This window comes from Ursus americanus, chromosome 3, assembly GCF_024610735.1.
Source record: "Ursus americanus isolate L20-20 chromosome 3, mUrsAme1.1.p, whole genome shotgun sequence".
NCBI lineage: Eukaryota > Metazoa > Chordata > Mammalia > Carnivora > Ursidae > Ursus > Ursus americanus.
In genome coordinates this window covers 28,145,651-28,165,211 of record NC_142129.1, presented here as the reverse complement: position 1 = coordinate 28,165,211, position 19,561 = coordinate 28,145,651, and the positions used below count along the sequence as shown (strand labels likewise).

Here is a 19,561-nt window from a genome sequence, read left to right as displayed (position 1 = left end):
CAAAGTAGATATATCTTAGACTTTCTGAATTTCTCTTCTTTTACTGGGACTACTTTTTAACACCTTTTGAATTGCCTATTTGTTACTTCTGGCACCATGGTACACAACACGGGGAGGCAATATAATGCCTGGTTTCTAGCCACTATTTTTCAGGCAGTGTAAAAACTGGTATCTAAAACAAGTACTTGCTCTCCTGAACATAATGACAGCCTCACTTCTGCAGTCCAATTAGGTAAGTCATGGTGCTTGATATAAATTCCCCTTCTGCTAGATCTAATTGGTAACAATTAAATTTCACCAGTAGGTCTATTCCATATTATTTTAAAATGTACCATCCCAACTTAGCCACAGGTAATAGCTGCTGTTCTGAAAAGGACTCTCGAAGGTAAGGCTACTTTGCAATTACAGGACAGCGTGAAACTTCCATCTGTCTGCCCTTCTGTATTCAACAACCACAGTCCTTGGGTTTCAGCCAGCTAACAAAAGACAATATATTGCCATTCTTCTTATTAGATTATACTGTTGACAGTATGATAATCCATGTGTGTGAGCAAGGCTGAAAAGGAGGTGAGTGAACAGAATTGTCTTTCTTCACAGCAAGCCTGTGAAAAACGTCATTTGGATTTTGGCAAAAGGCACTGTCCTCAGAGCATCCCTGGTTGTAGTTCTGCAACTGCACTGTTCAGACTGTATCATCAAAACATCTGCTTGATTTGTTTGTGCTTTGCCCCCACCCCCACCCCATGTTGTCAGCTTACTGAAGGCAGGAAATCCAGTGTGTATTTCTCTGAGATCCCTCGGGAACCTGTGATCTTCTCTGAACAGTAGGTAATCAATGAGGACTTGTTTAGCTAATTTGTTTGCAACTCCTGTTTGCCAACAGTTCACAGCTACACCACATTACTTGATATAGTGCTTCAGGGAATCCCGTATAGGTCCTCAGAACAGTGTCACATAGTGGAAAAAGCAGGAGACAAAGGATCCTAATACCTGCATTTGGGTCCCAATTTGCTGCTAACTTAGGTGTAATGGGAGATGTTTGGAAAAATTCCCTTGATTGGGCCTTCAGACTCCTTGCCACCTTCCCACAGAGAATCTTTAATGTCACCTTTTTCGTGAACTCTTTCCTAACTAATTTAGTTAAAATTACAACCACCACCAGTTTCAATCCAGAAGCTCTCTCCCCTGTACTTGTTTTCTTTTTCTCCATAGCCCTTAACACCATCTCACATATTAACTTATTTATTGACTGCCTCCCCTCACTAGACTGTAACCCCCATAAAAGCTTTTGTCTCTTTTAACAAAAGTATCTCCACTATTTGGAACAATGCACAGGTGACTGTAGATGTTCACTGAATGTTTGTTAATAAGCAATATATAACTATCATTCCCCCTGGGAAGGAGATGGAACTAATAGATTGGACTGGACTAGGGTCCATGGCTTTAAGATTTGTGGGCTTCTTTCCCAGAAGGCAGTCTACATATTGCAACAAAGAAAGAGAACATATATTTGTAAATTTCCTATTACAAGTCCCTCTTTGTTTAGAAATTATGCAAAACCAGTCTTCGTGTTTCTTCTGGAGAACAGGAAGACACTTTACCTCTAGTGTCCTATTTAGTAGAAATTAGCAAGAGAAAATGCGTGATGACCAGATTCCAGGTTACCTAAAGCAGTTGCTGGAATTTGGCATCCCAGAGAAAGTCAACAAAAGGGGTCCTAATATCTCCTTTGGGAGACGGCACTTCAAATCAGCAGAGACTCAGTTAGAAGTTTCAAGAACCTCTCTGCTCATACTCCACTCCTAATACTGAGAGGGTAATGTCAATTCATGGCCCAGAATTCTTCAAAAATTGAAAAATCCTACCTTTAGGCAAAGGACTGGAAGCAGCAATGAAACATCTCAGTATTGCTCAGTATTCTATTTGAGTCTGATTTGTTGTTTTTGTTATGTTTTGTTTTAGGACTCTTGGATAAATGGTCTAAGTTGAATTTGATACCCAGGGAGTTGAAGAAGTGCCATTAGAGTCCAACTGTTAGAATGGAAGCATATGGGAATTAAATAATACATGGTGTTCTGGCCTAGATTTGATTCATGGCAGATCCACTGGGTCCAGTTAATTCATGGACTCCTCCAATGGTCATTTCTCTGGACCATGAATTATATATTTAATGCATGGCAGAATCAACACATTAATTCCTTGATATGTTACATTAGAGCAGTTGCAATAAAGGAAACCAGGTGGAATCTTCTGAATCTTCCCTTACTTATCTGAGATAGTGAATAGAAAAGCAAGAGACTTTCACTTCCAGTTAGATTATACACAGTAATGAGAGTATTGCTCCAACACTATTGCCAACAAGCTAAAAAAGATAAAAAACTAAATCATGGCTTTATTTAACTGATAAAATGGCTGAGGACACAAACCAAAGTAAACTAAAAAACGGAAAGTGATGAGCTGCGTCTACTTCTGGCAGAGCAGCAGGAAGAGGAGGAATGCACCCTTGATAATGGCAATGGAATTCAACCAAACCTTTAACAAGTCTCTGATTGAAGAACATGTGGTTTGGAATTCCAAGAAGTCCCCAGCTGAGAGTGAGTCTGCACCTACCCTAGGCTAACATTTTCCCACAGGTTTTCACCAAGTACATAAGGAATATATACCAAAGATTGGTGACAGTGTGGCAGAACCAAGAGAAACACTCCCTGAAGTGCTCTTCAGCAACACTAAAAGCTGCAACTAGGCTATGGAACACAAAGACTCCAGAATCTGGGCAGAGCTCAGATACTAAGCACATCTGAATGAAAAGTCCTGATGTTGCCAAAAAAAAAAAAAAAAAAATCAAACCAGAGGTGAACTGAATTTAACTAAGTCCAGATTAAGAGATATCTCATACTGTAAAATATCCCATAATTAAAAGATAGTGATTTTAAAGTAATTATGATAGAGGCGCCTGAGTGGCTCAGTCAGTTAAGTATCTGACTTTTAATTTTGGCTCAGGTCATGAGCTCAGGGTTGTGGGATTGATTCCCGCATGAGGTTCTGTGCTCAGCATGGAGTCTGCTTGTCCCTCTCCCTCTGCTCCCCGCCCTTGATCTCTCTCTCTCTCTTTAAATCTAAAAAAAAAAAAAAAAAAAAAAAAAACTCTTAGCAAGCTAGAAAGAGACTTCTTTTTGATGAAGGGCATCCATGAAAAATAATAGCTAACATTATACATAATGGTGAAACACTGAACTCTTTTTCATTAATAAAGGAAGCAGTGCAAGAATGTCTGCTGTTGAATGTCTCCCATTCAACTCTATAATGCAAGCTAATGTAATAAAGCAAGAAAAAGAAACTTAAAAAAATTAATATTAAAAAGGAGGAAGAATAACGATTGCTACACTCCAACAACATGTAAGTATACATAGAAAACCCAACTGAATCTCCAAAAACACTAATAAAATTACTAATAAAATGAAATATAAATAACACTAGTAATAAAAATACTAATACTAATGAATTTATTAAGTATATATATACTAATAAGCATACTTACATATAATATACATGTATAATATATATAATACTAATAAGTATATATACTAATGAATATATATTATATCTAATGTGTATAATATATACTATATAATACTATATATAATATACAATATATACTAATTATATATATACTAATGAAGGTATTAAGTATACAGTATGCAAAAATCAACTGTAATCAAAAACACTTTAATTCCATTTAAAAATAGTTTATAATTCCATAGAAAACATCATATAATTAAGAATAAATCCAACAAAGGGTATGTAATACATCTACATTGAAAACTACAAAACATTGCTGAAAGAAACTAAAGAAGACAACTAAAGAAGACATAAACAAATGGAAAGATATATGCCATCTTTGGATTAAAAGAGCCAATAATGTAAGTATTTCCTGTCTTTCCAAATGCAATGCAATCCCAGTCAAAATTCCAGCAAGGATTTTCATAGAAATTTATGAGCTGATTCTAAAATTTACATGAAAATGCCAAGGAATTAGAATATCCAAAGCAATATTGAAAAAGAAGGACAAAGTAAAGGACTTTCACTGCCTGATTTCATAATTTTACAGCTACAATAATTAAGACAATGTTGTATTGGCCCACGCATAGATGAATAGATCAGTGAAACAAAACAGAGAGTCCAGAAATAGACCAACACACATATGGTCAATTCAATGGGAAAAGAAAAGGTTTTTTTTCCTAACAAATGATTCTGGAACTGTATAAACATATGGAAAAAATGGGCCTCAACCTCTATGCAATCATATACAAAAATTAATTTGAGATGGATCATAGCCTAAATGTAAAAGCTAGATTCATAAAGGTTTTAGCAGAAAATGTAGGTATATATCTTCATGACTTCGAGGTAGGAAAAGCTTTCTCAAATCACAAAAAGCATTAACCATAAAAGAAAAATTTCTGCTCATCAAAGGTACCTTAAGAAATGAATAGCCAAGGGGCGCCTGGGTGGCTCAGTCGTTGAGCGTCTGCCTCCGGCTCAGGGCATGATCCCGGAGTCCTGGGATCGAGCCCCACAGCGGGCTCCCTGCTCTGCTGGGAAGCCTGCTTCTTCCTCTCCCACTCCCCCTGCTTGTGTTCCCTCTCTCGCTGGCTGTCTCTCTCTCTGTGTCAAATAAATAAATAAATAAATAAATAAATAAATAAATAAATAAATAAATAAAAATTAAAAAAAAAAAGAAATGAATAGCCAAGGGGCACCTGGTGGCTCAGTCAGTTAAGCATCTGCCTTCAGCTCAGGTCCTGATCCCAGCCAGGGTCCTGGGACTGAGCTACCTGACCCTGTCCGGGCTCCCTGCTCAGCGGGGAGCCTGCTTCTCCCTCTCCCTCTGCCCCTCCTCCACCCTTCCACCCCCGCTCTTGGTCTCTCTCATTCAAATAAATAAAAATCTAAAAAATAAAAAAAGTTGTTTAAAAAAAAAGAAATGAAATGAAGAGCCTAAACAAATGAACAAAAGAACAAACAGACTCTTATATACAGAGAGCTACTGGTTGCCAAAGGAGAGGTGGGTAGGGGAACGGGTGATATAGGTAAAGGGGATTAAGAGATACAAACTTCCAGTTATACAATAAATAAGTCATGGAGACGAAAAGTACAGCATAGAGAATATAGTCAATAATACTGTAATAACATTGTATTGTGACAAGATGATGACTACATTTATTGTGGTGAGCATGAATTACGTATAGAATTATCAAGTCATTATGTTGTGCACCTGAAACTAATACAACATTGTGTGTGGACTATACTTCAATTTAAAAAAATGAAAAGTCAACCCATAGACTGAGAAAAATACAGCATATCCTTAAGAAAGAACTCACAGCTGCAATATACTTTTAAAAATGGCTACAAACCAACTATTAAACAAAAATTTTTTAATGGGCCATAGAGTTAAATAGACACTTAGTAAGAGAAAATTAGGTATAGCCAATATCACATGAAAAGGTGTTCAAAATCATTAATCAGGGAAATGCAAATCAAAGCCACAATGAAATACCACTTCACACCTCTCAGAGTGCCTAAAGTCAAAAACCATCCCAGTACCAAATGTTGATCAGGATGCAGAACAACGGATACTCTCTTATATTGCCAGTGGGAGCAAAAAATTAGTATTGCCTCTTTAGAGAATAGTTTACAAGGTTTCTTAAAAAGTTAAACATCTTCTCTACAACCCAACAATTCAAATTCTAAAAATTTACTCAAGATAAATGAAAACATACGTTCACACACACACACACAAACTTGATCATGAATGTTAATAGCAGCTTTACTCACAATGGCCATAACTGGGAGATAATTCAAGTGTCCATTGACAGGAGGATGGGTAAACAAGTTATGATATATTCATTTACTGGAATTCTACTTAATCATAAAAGGGACAAACAACTGATACCAGGAACAATATGAATGAATCTCAAGATATTATGGTGAGAGAAAGAAGCAAAAAACAACAACAAAAATCATACTGTATGATTCCATTTATATAAAACTCTAGAAAAGCCAAATATAACATGTAGGCGGAAAGTGGATCAATAATTGCCTGGGTCAGGGTTGAGAAGGCAGGCATAATTAACCTGAAAATGGTATATGAAAACCTTTTTGGATGTAGAAATGTTCTATATCTTGACTGTGGTAGGTTACACAGTTGTACAGAACTGCCAAAATTCACTGGACTGTACACTTAAGATTTTATTGTACGTGAATTATACTTCAGTGAAAATCAACCAGACAAACTAATTAATTGAATCTATACTGTTTTGAAAAAAGAGTAGGGATTTACAGCATCCTTAAAAATCTGAAGGTTGTAGAGTGGCAGTGTCCAGCACATCTTCATTTCATTCACTTGTGTGGCCCCCATAATACTGATGGATTCTGAAGAATGGCAGTAGATATGTTCAAGTTCAATCCAGTAGTAGCCCCAATTGTACTTATGCTACCAGATATGAAATACTTTCTAGAGAAGATTAACATGATTCCAGATACATGATATGTAACCATTGGTCTGGCAAATGCTTTCTTTTCCATCTCTCTCAAGGAGGACAAGAAATAATTCACATCCATGCAAGATGGACAACAGTATACCTTTAGAGTCTTTCCCCAAGACTATATTGACTCTCCTGCTATCTGTCACAATATAGTCCAAAGAGGCCTAGACCATCTGGACATTGACATTTAGTGTGACATAACACTGACCCGCTCTACCAATGGTATCATGAAAACTGGACCAGTTGAGCAAAAGCAGCCAGTATGTTGGAGACGTTCAGTAAAGTTGTTTTTTGTTTGTTCGTTTCTTAGGATTTCAGTGGTCTGAGGTATGCCAGGATTATCACACATGAGGTTCTGGAGACAACACATTTCACACTTGCAAATACTACTCCAACCTCTTTACCAAGTGACATGGAAGGTTGACAGCTTGTAATGGGATCCAGACACGTGAAGGACTCTATGGCAGGTTTAGGCTCTCGTACAAGCAGCCCTGCCAGTTGGGCCATATAATCCAACAGACCCTAGAGGAATCTGTGATGCGAAAAGATGTTGTATGGATTTCATGGCAAGTTCCCATAGAAGAATTATAACATTAGATACCTAGAGTTCTGGAGTAAGGCCATGACATCTGCAGCAGAGAATTGGCCATTGTGAGACAGAAGTGGTACATCAAAGATCAATCATAAGCAAGACCAGAGGGCACAAGTAACTGCATGAGCAGATGACCCAGATTCCTATGACATCCATTAATACTGCAATTATGCCTCCCCTCTGCTCACACCTATAGCAAGTATAGGTGCGACCCAGAGTCCAGAGATGAAAAAAGGCCATGCTGAGTTCACAGATGGGTTGGCTCAGTACATTTGTGCAAACCAAAAATCGGCTGCTATTGCACTATATCCTGACTTGAGGGAGGGAAGGTGTCTGAAAGAAAATGGTATCAGGAACATCCTCCCCAGAAGCAGGTTTGGATGTGGACTTCCCCTGAAGAAGGGGTGTTCAAAGGCTTAGCCCCCTTGCCTCAGTTGAGGACCTCTCTGCAGAACTATGCCAGCTTCTTAGCACACCAGGGGACCAGCTAAGGCATCTGTTAGGACTGCATCACAGTTCAACTTCTCCCTCTGCCCCATCCTGCTTCCTTCACATGCTTACAGATGTTTTCCCCAAAAGCATATATACCTCAGTAATGTCCAACTCAGTCTGTTTCCCAGGAAACCCAATTTGCAACAATTAATACAAAGAATCAGCGTACTAAGTCGGGATTAAAAGTTCTACATTTAGAAAGTTTGTGGGAGGCAAGGAGGAATGTTAGTTCTGCTTAGAAATCCAAGTTATCCATTTTGATACTGAAGTTTTTAGTTCTTTTGTTTCTGACAGGGGAAACATACACCTTGTGCTCTAGCCTAGACTGGTGACGTTCAAAATAGGACTGTCATACCACTACCTGAAAGCAGAGGGCGCTTTTGCCTGGAACATGTGTGAACAAATTACTTTCTCACTATTTTTCTGCAGCAAAGGGAGGGTATCTCCCAAAGGCTAATGCTTGCTGGTGGAATTGAGAGTTCTCTAGAGATTCACTTATTAGACATATTTATCTGTATTTAAATACAGGAAGAATAATTAATGTTCAATATTGAGGGAAAGAAACATACCATATAGGAACAGCCATGCCTAGACTATGCTACTCAAAGAACAAATATTTCTTCCCCCGCTTCCTTCATCAGATTTTTAAAACTGGACCTCAGGTTCACAGAACTGCTTTAATTATAACCCTAAATTCATAACAGTCATCCATCATTTATACATAGAAGGTTCTTGCTTATTTATGTCATTCGTTGGCTTGTTGATTTTAATAATAAACAATTGTGAAACCACCCCACAAGAATTAAAATGATGATAATAACTGCCATCCACATCAGATCCCTGACTATCCTATCCCCCTGCCTCTCACCACTCACTGTTGCTTTGCCTTCCTTTGGATGCAATTATAATACGCTTATATGTGTTGATCAGTAGCATATACTTTTGGTTTGGCTCTTTAAAATTTATAGAGTATTTCTATACACTTTTAGTGCGTTACATTTCACAATAAAAAGGGTTATTTAAAGGTATCATGCAGGATATAATCTCGGGATTTTTCACTTAAAATCATATTCCTAAAATTCACCCATATTATCATATGTAGCAATGTTTATTCATTTTGTTTGACTTCCTTTCCCACTTCTTTTTTCATTTTGAAGATTTTATTTGTTTACTTATTTGAGAGAGAGTAGAGCAGGGGGAGAGGAATAAGCAGACTCTGTACTAAGGGCAGAGCCCGACATGGGGCTCGATCCCACAACCCTGAGATCATGACCTGAGACAAAATCAAGAGTCAGAGGCCTTCCCGATCAAAATACCAATGACATTTTTCAAAAAACTGGAACAAATAGCCCTCAAATTTGTATGGAACCAGAAAAGGCCCCAAATTGCCAAGGAATTGTTGAAAAGGAAAAACAAAGCTGGGGGCATCACAATGCTGGATTTCAAGCTGTACTAAAGCTGTGATCACAAAGACAGCATGGTACTGGAACAAAAACAGACACATAAACCAATGGAACAGAATAGAGAACCCAGAAATGGACCCTCGGCTCTTTGGGCAACTAATTTTTGACAAAGCAGGAAAAAACATCCAGTGGAAAAAAGACAGTCTCTTCAATAAATGGTGCTGGGAAAACTGGACAGCTACATGCAAAAGAATGAAACTTGACCACTCTCTCACACCATACACAAAGATAAACTCTAAATGGATGAAAGACCTCGATGTGAGACAGGAATCCATCAAAATCCTAGAGGACAGCATAGGCAGCAACCTCTACGACATCAGCCACAGCAACCTTTTTTATGACACATCTCCGAAGGCAAGAGAAACAAAAGATAAAATAATCTTGTGGGACTTCATCAAGATAAAAAGCTTCTGCACAGCCAAAGAAACAGTCAAAAAAACTAAGAGGCAGCCCACAGAATGGGAGAATATATTTGCAAATGATACTACAGATAAAAGACTGGTATCCAGGGGCACCTGGGTGGCGCGGTCGTTAAGCATCTGCCTTCGGCTCAGGGCATGATCCCGGCATTCCGGGATCGAATCCCACATCTGGTTCCTCTGCTGGGAGCCTGCTTCTTCCTCTCCCACTCCCCTGTCGTGTTCCCTCTCTCGTTTGCTGTCTCTCTGTCACATAAATAAATAAAATCTTTAAAAAAAAAAAAAAAAAGACTGGTATCCAAGATCTACAAAGAACTTCTCAAACTCAATACGCGAGAAACAAAGAAACAAATCTTAAAATGGGCAAAAGATATGAATAGACACTTTTCCAATTAAGACATACAAATGGCTAACAGACACATGAAAAAATGTTCAAAATCATTAGCCATCAGGGAAATTCAAATCAAAACCACACTAAGATACCACCTTACGCCAATTACAATGGCAAAAACGGACAAGGCAAGAAACAATTGTTGGAGAGGACGTGGAGAAAGGGGATCCCTCCTACATTGTTGGTGAGAATGCAAGTTGGTACAACCACTCTGGAAAACAGTGTGGAGGTCCCTTAAAAAGTTAAAAATTGAGCTACCCTATGATCCAGCCATTGCACTACTGGGTATTTACCCCAAAGATAGAGACGTAGTAAAGAGAAGGGCCATATGCACCCCAATGTTCATAGCAGCTTTGTCCACAATAGCTAAATCGTGGAAGGAGCTGAGATGCCCTTCAACAGATGAATGGATTAAGAAGTTGTGGTCCATATATACAATGGAATATTACTCAGCTATCAAAAAGAATGATTTCTCAACATTTGCTGCAACACGGATGGCACTGGAGGAGATAATGCTAAGTGAAATAAGTCAAGCAGAGAAAGACAATTATCATATGGTTTCTCTCATCTATGGAACATAAGAACTAGGAAGATCGGTAGGAGAAGAAAGGGATAAAGAAAGGGGGGTAATCAGAAGGGGGAATGAAGCATGAGAGACTATGGACTCTGAGAAACAAACTGAGGGCTTCAGAGGGGAGGGGGGTGGGGGAATGGGATAGGCTGGTGATGGGTGGTGGGGAGGGCACGTATTGCATGGTGCACTGGGTGTTACATGCAACTAATGAATCATCGAACTTTACATCAAAAACCAGGGATGTACTGTATGGTGACTAACATAATATAATAAAAAAACATTAAAAAAAAAAGAGTCAGAGGCTTAACCAACTGAGCCATCCAGGTGCCCCACTTCCTTCTTTTTCCATTTTAAAGATAATGTGTTAACTCAGAGCAACACAAAGAACCTCATCCGTTTCTGGAAATTCATCTATAGATATCACTTTTTTTTTCTCATCTGTTCCTTTAAAAACATTAAATTTTTGTTTTTTCCTCTCTTTTCCAACAATCTCTTCATTTCACTTTATTCAGTATCTTGTACATGCCTTGCTTTTTCTTTTTCCAACATAGTTTCAAGGAACTCTGGAACTGTTCTTCAGTCTTGGGAGGAAGGGCGCTTGTTTTTCTAAAAACCCAAATAGAGAAATTAAAAATGCCTTTAATATAATGCCACACTTGAATATTCCCTGTGCCTACACATAAACCTTGTTCTTATGGGTCCCTTAAGCCCACCTTAGGCCTTACACCAGTTGAGCTGTTTATAAAGATTCATTTGGTTGGGCATAAAGAAGTCTCCTGTGGTATTGAAAACACATCCCTCGGAGAATAAAGGACCAAGCTGTTGGGCATAATGAAAATCAAGTATTAAACCTAAGCCATACTGGCACTTCATACACCTGGAACAACAGCCTGATGCTTTGGAGAGACAATGGCAGAAAACGAATCTCATGTGTATTCCAGATGGTTCTGAAGGATCACATACAAAAAGCATTCGTCCCCACCCCCTTTTCAGAGAAACTCCAATTAAAATTTCCTACTCTCCATTCAATACTAAAAGTTAATAAACCCCAAGGATGTGACAGGTTACCCTTGTCCCCCTGACTTATGTGTGAATGTGAAGTCATCTTGAAGGAAGAAATGACAAACACACAAACTACAAGATTACACTGACTTCTTTGTGGATATAATGACCAACAGAATACACAGATTTCCACACTGAGATCAATGCAGATGAGAGCTGAAAATGATCTGAGCTCCACAGCGCTGGAGAGGCTGGGCAGGAAAGAGAAAGCCCCAGCTCGAAAGGGTGGCAACAGTGGACAGTGCAGCCACATTTCTGCAGATATAGAAAGAATACACTCCCACCATTCACAACAGCTTTTAAAAGAGCAAATATTTTCTATTCATTCTAAAGAAAATTATGTTTGTGAGACTAGAAAATTGTGTGGATGCAAATTCTCCAGCCTGGTAATTATCTCTGATCCGTTTCAATAAGCAAAGGTTTGGGGGAATTATTCACATATGAATCATTTTCACTGTTTTTTATTTGCAGAATAGATTGGAACTGTATGAATAAGAGACCTTCAACTCCTATTAACATTTTTGCATGCAACTGAGGCTCTCCAGAAATTAAAAGACAAACATTGGTAAATCAATAAAAGAAAACATTATTTTATTTCACCTAGGGCTCAGCCACCCACTACCTATCTTCTCTCCATCCTTGGAAATTTTTCTTCTGAGCTAATCCAGCTAGAAAATAGACAGGTGGTGAGGAGGTGGGAGTGGGCATTACAGCTGAAGGGAGCTGCTTGAGCAAAGGTGAAACTTCATGGAGAGGGAAAAAGACAAAGTGATACTTTTAGCTGGATTGAAGCGTTCAAGTGGGGAAATGGTTGGTTGTAGAGGAGGATGCCGTTTGTGGATAGATTTGAATGTCAGGATAATTGGAAGCCACAGAGGCCACTGGGGTGAGTAAGAGGGGTGTGTGTGTGTGTGTGTGTGTGTGTGTGTGTGTGTGTGTGTATGTGTGTGTGTAGGGGATGAGTGCCAGCCAAGGACTTAGACTAACAAGAGACAGCCAGTAAGTGCCAGTACGTAGAGCACCACGGTGAAAACCAAAGGACTGGTGTCAGACCAACCACAACTAAAATATTGGTTTAGCTACTCCCTAACTCTACCACTTTGGGCAAGTAACTTACCTTGTCTAAGTCAAAAATTACCCCCTTTCTAAAATGGGGATGATATTAACAAGTCCTAATTCATGGGTTGATTGACAGAATTAAAAAAAAAAAATGTGTAGAGGGGTGCCTGGGTGGCTCGGTCAGTTAAACATCCGCTCAGGTCATGATCCCAGGGTCATGAGATTGAGACCCATGTGGGGCTCTGTGCTGAGTATGGAGCCTGCTTAAGACTCTTTCTCCCTCTCCCTCTGCTCCTCCCTCCCCGCTTGCTCTCTCTCTCTTAAAAAAAAAAAAATCATCTACAGAAAGTACTGGTCACATTGGAAGATTAAATACAAATATCAGACACTATCATTGTTACCTTTATTATTATAATTATTATTTCAGGAAAATTAATTCTCTCTATGAGATGAGTAGAAATATCCATCCACTATTGCACATATCTATGACAGAAAGAACCCAATTATCAGCAATTATATAAAATGACTGTTTTCATTTTTAATAGCCTTAAAAAATGTACCTTTCCTGGAATAAGCTATTACAAATTCCTTATTTAAAATGTCCTTAGGGTAAAGTGAACTTTATCACTTTAAATTGCAAAGAATAAACACAGGTGAACTTCAACTTAAGTTTCTCTGTAAATTTTCTGTGGAAAAAAAAAATTGGCCCAAGTCTAGAAAAAAGAGCTAACTCACAAGTCTGTGCAGAGAATATGCAGTAATGGCTGCATCAGCCAGGAATCACCTCCCTCAGGGAGGAGCAGGGTAGCTACAGATTGTAGCAGATGGGGATTATGTTTTCTTTGTTTGGCTTTATCGGTTTGAGGCACAAGAACACGAAGGAACACAATTGAAGAATTACGCAATTCCATACCCACCTAGTGCCTCCAGTTTTCTTTTTATTGAAGGAATGAGGAAATTCAAAGGAACAGGCATGCTCATTTTCTAAATAAGCTACTTAAAAGTCAAGATTTATGTTACTTATTTTAGTGGGTGGTTGTGTGAGGCAGAAGAAAGCTTAGTGACATAAGGATGGCATAACTCAGGTCAGATCCCCACTCTTTACTTCGGGAGAGAGAGACTGTGTACTACTTCATTCATAAGAAAGGGAGAGGATCTGAATTAGTTGATCCACAAATTTCCTCCAGGTCTCAAATTCTGATGCTACATTAGCCAAATTTACATAGCAATGTCTCCTAACTCCTCCAAGCCAGTTGTGATCTTTTCCTCCATTAAGAACCTGTAGGATTTTCTTCTTTTTTAGAATACCTGCTATGTTCCACCTTGGATTCTATACTTAAGCAAGTTTTATCTCTTTAATCCCCTCTAATTAACTATAAGATCCTTTAAGGCAGGAGATTTTCTTATTCATATGTGTATAATCCAACAATGTATAGAAAGAATTATATACCACAGTCAAGTGGGATTTATTCCAAATGTCCAAGGCTGGTTCAACATTCAAAAATCAATTAGCTTAATCCACCATATCAGTGGCATAAAGAAGAAAGGTCATATGAGCATATCAATTGATACAGAAAGAGCATCAACTTTCTGCTTTAAAGAGAAAACAGAAATACCCATTAGTGATAAAAATTCTCAGCGAATTAGGAATACAGGAGAACTTCCTCAACTTGATAAATAACATCTGTATATGTTAACTAAGTGGAATTAAAATAAAAACTTAAAAAAAAAACACTCACAAAAAATCTACAGCTAACATCAAGTTTACGGTGAGTGACTGGATGCCTTCCTCCTAAGACTGGGAATAAGACAAAGATGTTTTCTCTTACCACTCCTATTCAACATTGTACTAGAAATCCTAGCTAATGCACTAAGACAAGAAAAAGAAATAAAAAGACATACAGATTTGAAAAAAAGAAATAAAATTATTTTTAGTGATAAGTGACATGATTGTTTATAGAGAAATCCCCAAAGAATCTACAAAAAACTTCTGGAACTAATAAGTTAGTATAGCAAGTTCATATGATACAAAGTCAATGTGAAAAAGGAACATTGTGGGTTTTGTTGTTTTTTTTTTTTAATGTACCAGTAATGAACATCTGTAATTTAAAAACGTTTCTTAATACTATTTGCAGTAACACCAAAAACTTATATACTCTGGTATAAATCTAGCAAAATATATACGGAATATGTAAGTGGAAAACTATAAAACATCAATGAAAGAAATTAAAGAAATCTAAGGCAACAAAGAGATACTGTGTGCCCATGGATTGGAAATCAGTTAAATGTTTCCCAGGGATTCAAGGGGAGAGGGGCTGAACAGATGAGGCACAGATTTTGGGGGGTGGTGAAATAAATCTGCATGGCACAACAATGGTGGATATATGATATTATGTATTTGTCAAAACCTATGGAACTTTATAGCACAAGGAGTAAACTTTAATATGTGCAAATTTTTTAATTACTTAGAAGATCTTGGAATCCCAGGAAGGAAGGTAGACTGGGACAAGACGATCTAACCGTATTGCAAATATATAAAACAGCCTCACTGAAAGGAGTGGGATAAAAGGTGCAGACCTACGTAACGCTGGAAGTAAGTGGTCAGTGTAAGAAAAAATCAACTCTACATAAGCACTATATTCTAGCTGATGAAGTTTTTTTCCCCATAGGTGTACAGGTTACCAATTCAGAAACCAATATACATGAACAAATAAGTAAATGGATAATGGATAGTAGGAACCAGATTTCTCATTGTTTAAGTGGGAGATTACAAATAAGAAAGAAAGAAGGCCTAGAATGATCCATGTGCTACTTGACTCAAGTTTGAGGCATCAGTACAAACTCATGTTTGGCTTCATATAGATACAGACAGAAATATTTGTAAATATATACATGCCAGTTACTATACACACCTATATATCCCTACTCTGACAGCTCTGAGGGCCTGAAAGCAATGACAGCCCAGTAGCAAAGAGCATACCTAGTGCCCAAATCTTCATTTCTTTCTTTTTTTTAAGATTTTCAAATTTATTTTAGAGAGAGAGCATGAGGAAGAGGGAGAGAGAATCTGAAGCAGACTCTGCGCTGAGCGTAGAGCCCATTGTAGGTCTCAATCCCACAACCCTGAGATCATGACTTGAGCTGAAACCAAGAGTCAGACACCTACCTAACCAAGCCACCCAGGTGCCCCCCCAAATCTTGATTTCTAATGTCATTCTCCAATAAAAAGAACCAGAGACCCTTGGAAAAATGGCTGCATCTATGACTAGAGTATGAAATTTACAAGATGAGCTTGGAACATCTTGCAGTGCCAGCATGTAAGGAAACACACACACACACATACACACACACACACACACACACTGACAATGATGGGGTTATGTTAAAGGACACGGGAGCCAACTGAAAAAGCTCCCAATTGTCAAAGCTAGAACAGTTGGAGCAAAAAAATAATTAAACGAGTATTGTATTATAATCCAAAATATAAAGTGAATATCCATGAGTCCATACTGATATACATAAATGATTAAATAAATAAATAAATGGAAAAAAGGCAAATCTCCCATGCAGAAGAAGAATTCCAAATAATTTATGTAGATGCTCTGCCTTCAGGGAGGTGGAACTCCCCACCTGAGATTGAAACCAGTCATATTAGTGGCATAAATCCACTCAGTTTTGTAGTTTTCTCCAGCAGCATATTAGCAACCTATGTACAGTAAGCGAGAAAGCAGGCACATGAATTGATTCAAGACTGAAGCTTGAGGTGAGGGTGCAGAAAAATCAGAAAATTAGAATGCTGAAAATACTGGTGAGCAAGTGGCTGACATCATGCACTGTGAAGTGCAGGCTAACTAGGGAAGGAGGCAAGACCACGGAGTGGCAATGACCTAGATGAAAAAGGATGAAGAGGTCTCAGAAAAATGTAATAAAGGGAGGTTAGCAATGGAATTGATGAAAGTATTGAAAGATGACAATTACTTTGTATAAGAGCAAAACTGACCAGGGGGACCTGCATTTTGAGTGTGGCACAGGATTCAGGGATGAGAAGACAGCAGGAGCGAATGGTCTTAAGTCTCAGATTTTAAGCAGGCTCATTGGAAGCCCTTAATCGTGTCAGCAACTATACTCTCCCTAACCGAGCTGAGTGCCTCAGATGTTTAATGTCACAAATGAAAGGGTAGTAAGAAACTACCTGACTGCTTTTGAAAGGCTGAAATTGGAGATTTCCTATTTTTTATCCATCTCTGGAGAAGCTGGTTTTCTCAAAAGCATTGGCAGTGTCCTTCATTGACTATGAGTCTGGGTCTTTTTTTTTTTTTCAGCTTTATTGAAGTTTGACAAAATTATATACATTTAGATTGTACCATGTGATGTACATACATTGTAAAATGATTACCACAATCAAGCTAATTGGCATATCCATCACCTCATATAGTTACCCTTTTTTGTGTGTGGTGAGAACACTTGGGATCTACTATCTTCGTAAATTTCAAATATATAACACATTATGAATAACTATAATCATCATGTTGTAAGTTGTCTCCAGAATGTATTCATCTTATAATTTGAAAGTTAGTACCCTTTGACCAACATTCCTCCTTTTTCCCCACCCCCTTGCCTCAAGTAACCACCATTCTCTTCTCTGCTACTATGAGTTCAACTTTTTCTTCAGATTCCACATATAAAGGATACCATTCAGTATTTGTTTTTCTGCATCTGGCTTATTTCACTCAGCGTACTGTCCTCTAATTTCATCCATGTTGTTACAAATGATGGGATTTCCTTCTTTTGGGGGGCTGAATAATATTCCATTGTGTGTGTGTGTGTGTGTGTGTGTGTGTGTGTGTGTGTGTATGTTCATCTGCTGACGGACACAGATAAATACATTCATCTGCAGATGGACGCTTAGGTTGTTTCTATATCTTGGCTATTGTCAATAATGTTGCAATGAACATGGGAGTGCAGATATCCCTTTGAGACAGTAATTTCATTTCCTTTGGATATACACCCAGAAGTGAAATTGCTGGATCATTAGTTCTATTAATTCTATTTTTAATTTTTTGTGGCACCTCCATACTGGCTATACCAATTTAAATTGCAACCAGTAGTGCATAAGGGTTTCCTTTTCTCCACATCCTTTCAGCAATTATCTTTTTTGAGTCTTTCACTTTCAAGAGTGAGGTGCATCTAGGCCCCAGAGGAGACATAGGCTGATGTAGCAAAGGCAGGAAATTGTATCCCCTGAAGAAATCAGTGGTACCCACCTAAATGCAATCCAAGCTGTATCTTCTAAAACATTCTCAGTCTATTCCACCACAGTCCTGGCTCTTTTGCCACTTTGGAATCTGAGCTTCTCTGATGTGAGCTTCACACCAGCTTCTGTGCTGGATGGATGGGTGGGTAGATGGATGGATAGGTGGATGGGTGGATAAACATGGATAAATGCTACCTGTGCTTTAAGGACCCTCTTGAATACTATCTCTTCACTGAGGGTCTCCCTGATTTCCTCAAATGAAAAGCAACCTCTCATTTACCTGTAAAACTTATGGAAAAATCTTTTGTCTTACTTAGTCACAAGAGTATCTCCATCTTCTTGCAGGTACTCAATATGCATTGAATTAAATAAGCCTTTGATTATACTATCACAGAATAGGTCACAGTATACATTCAGTTATAGTTTATTCTATAAATAAGTATTAAGCTGAAATTTCTATGAAGGCAAACTCACATTTTGCCTTAATTTTTATTTCTTTCAGTTTTTACCACAGTAGTAGATGTTCAACTAATATATGTAGAATAAAGGTTTTAAGAATAACATACTTGTTGTGCCTGGGTGGCTCAGTCAGTTAAGTGTCTTAATCTCAGCTCAGGTCTCAATCTCAGGGTTGTGAGTTCAAGCCCCACATTGGGCTCCGCACTGGGTGTAGAGCCTACATTAAAGAAAAAAAAAATGACACACTTGTCCAATTTTTCTCCAACAGCTGCAGATCGATGTCCTGTAATATTCCTCTAGAATTTCCTGGTATCATTTAAGGGTCTGATACCAGTCAGTTACAAATTTGGAAGAAATATTTCTGAGGACTTCAGGCTATAGAAGTGACCACTGTTAAGTGACCTAAACAGATTTGAGAGTTCATCAATAAGAGAAGTATACACTGAAAGAGGGTTTGAGATAATTGTTAATCATGAGGGAGACTAGTTAAGGAGCACAGTCCAAAGGAAGTTAATGCTGACTAGACTCACAATAGGGGAGTTTCAGATTCATTAATTTTTCAACCACAACCACCAATTCCAAATGCCAATAATGAGGAACTAAATGAGGGTTTATAAAGAGGGCCTGACCCAGCAAGCAATCCAAAAGCCCCTTTCCGTGTTTATGCTAGAAATTTCTGTCCCTCAGCCCATAGTGGACTATTTTAATTGAATTGACTCTATTGACATTCATTAATTAGAGAGCAAGACTAATGCTACGCAATATATTATTACCCTTGACTACACCTCTTCCAGGTTTCTTGATTTTGTAACCTGCCCATTGCAGCACCCCACCATGATGAATATTGCTGCTTCCTCTACTCTAGACCCGAGGCTGAATGCCACCAGGTGACTTCCAATGCTATTGTCCAAGTGAGTTCTTGGTAGCAGTCAATCAAGGAACAGAAAGCAAGAAGCCTGGTGAAAGAACTGCAGAACACATGAGAGACTGGTGCTTAGTGAAGGAGAGGTAGAAGCAAGAGAACAGCAAACCCAAGGCCACACAAATATGCAGGAAGCAAGACTGACAGGAATTAGAATGTGCTGGAAACTGGAAACATGCAGGCAGATGGAGAGAGCTAGCAACACTAAAAAAGAAGCTTGACAGGGAAGAACATGTTGACCCTGACTTGATTCCTCACTAACTCAGGACAGCATCAGTCCTAAATAAGACTAAGTGGACTGTGGCAAAAGATTACAGATCATCCCTGGTTTG

The 19,561-nt window shown here is 38.4% G+C and overlaps 1 long non-coding RNA gene across 1 annotated transcript in view; it reads right to left on the bottom strand.

Moving 5' to 3' along the window:
- The window catches only part of LOC148110355 (uncharacterized), a 73,296-nt gene extending 54,771 nt beyond the window's left edge, over window positions 1-18,525 (bottom strand). The window contains exon 1 of the long non-coding RNA XR_015723744.1: window positions 18,415-18,525. This is a non-coding gene — a long non-coding RNA (uncharacterized LOC148110355). The remainder of the gene's footprint in view (window positions 1-18,414) is intronic.
- Window positions 18,526-19,561: the final 1,036 nt, after the last annotated feature.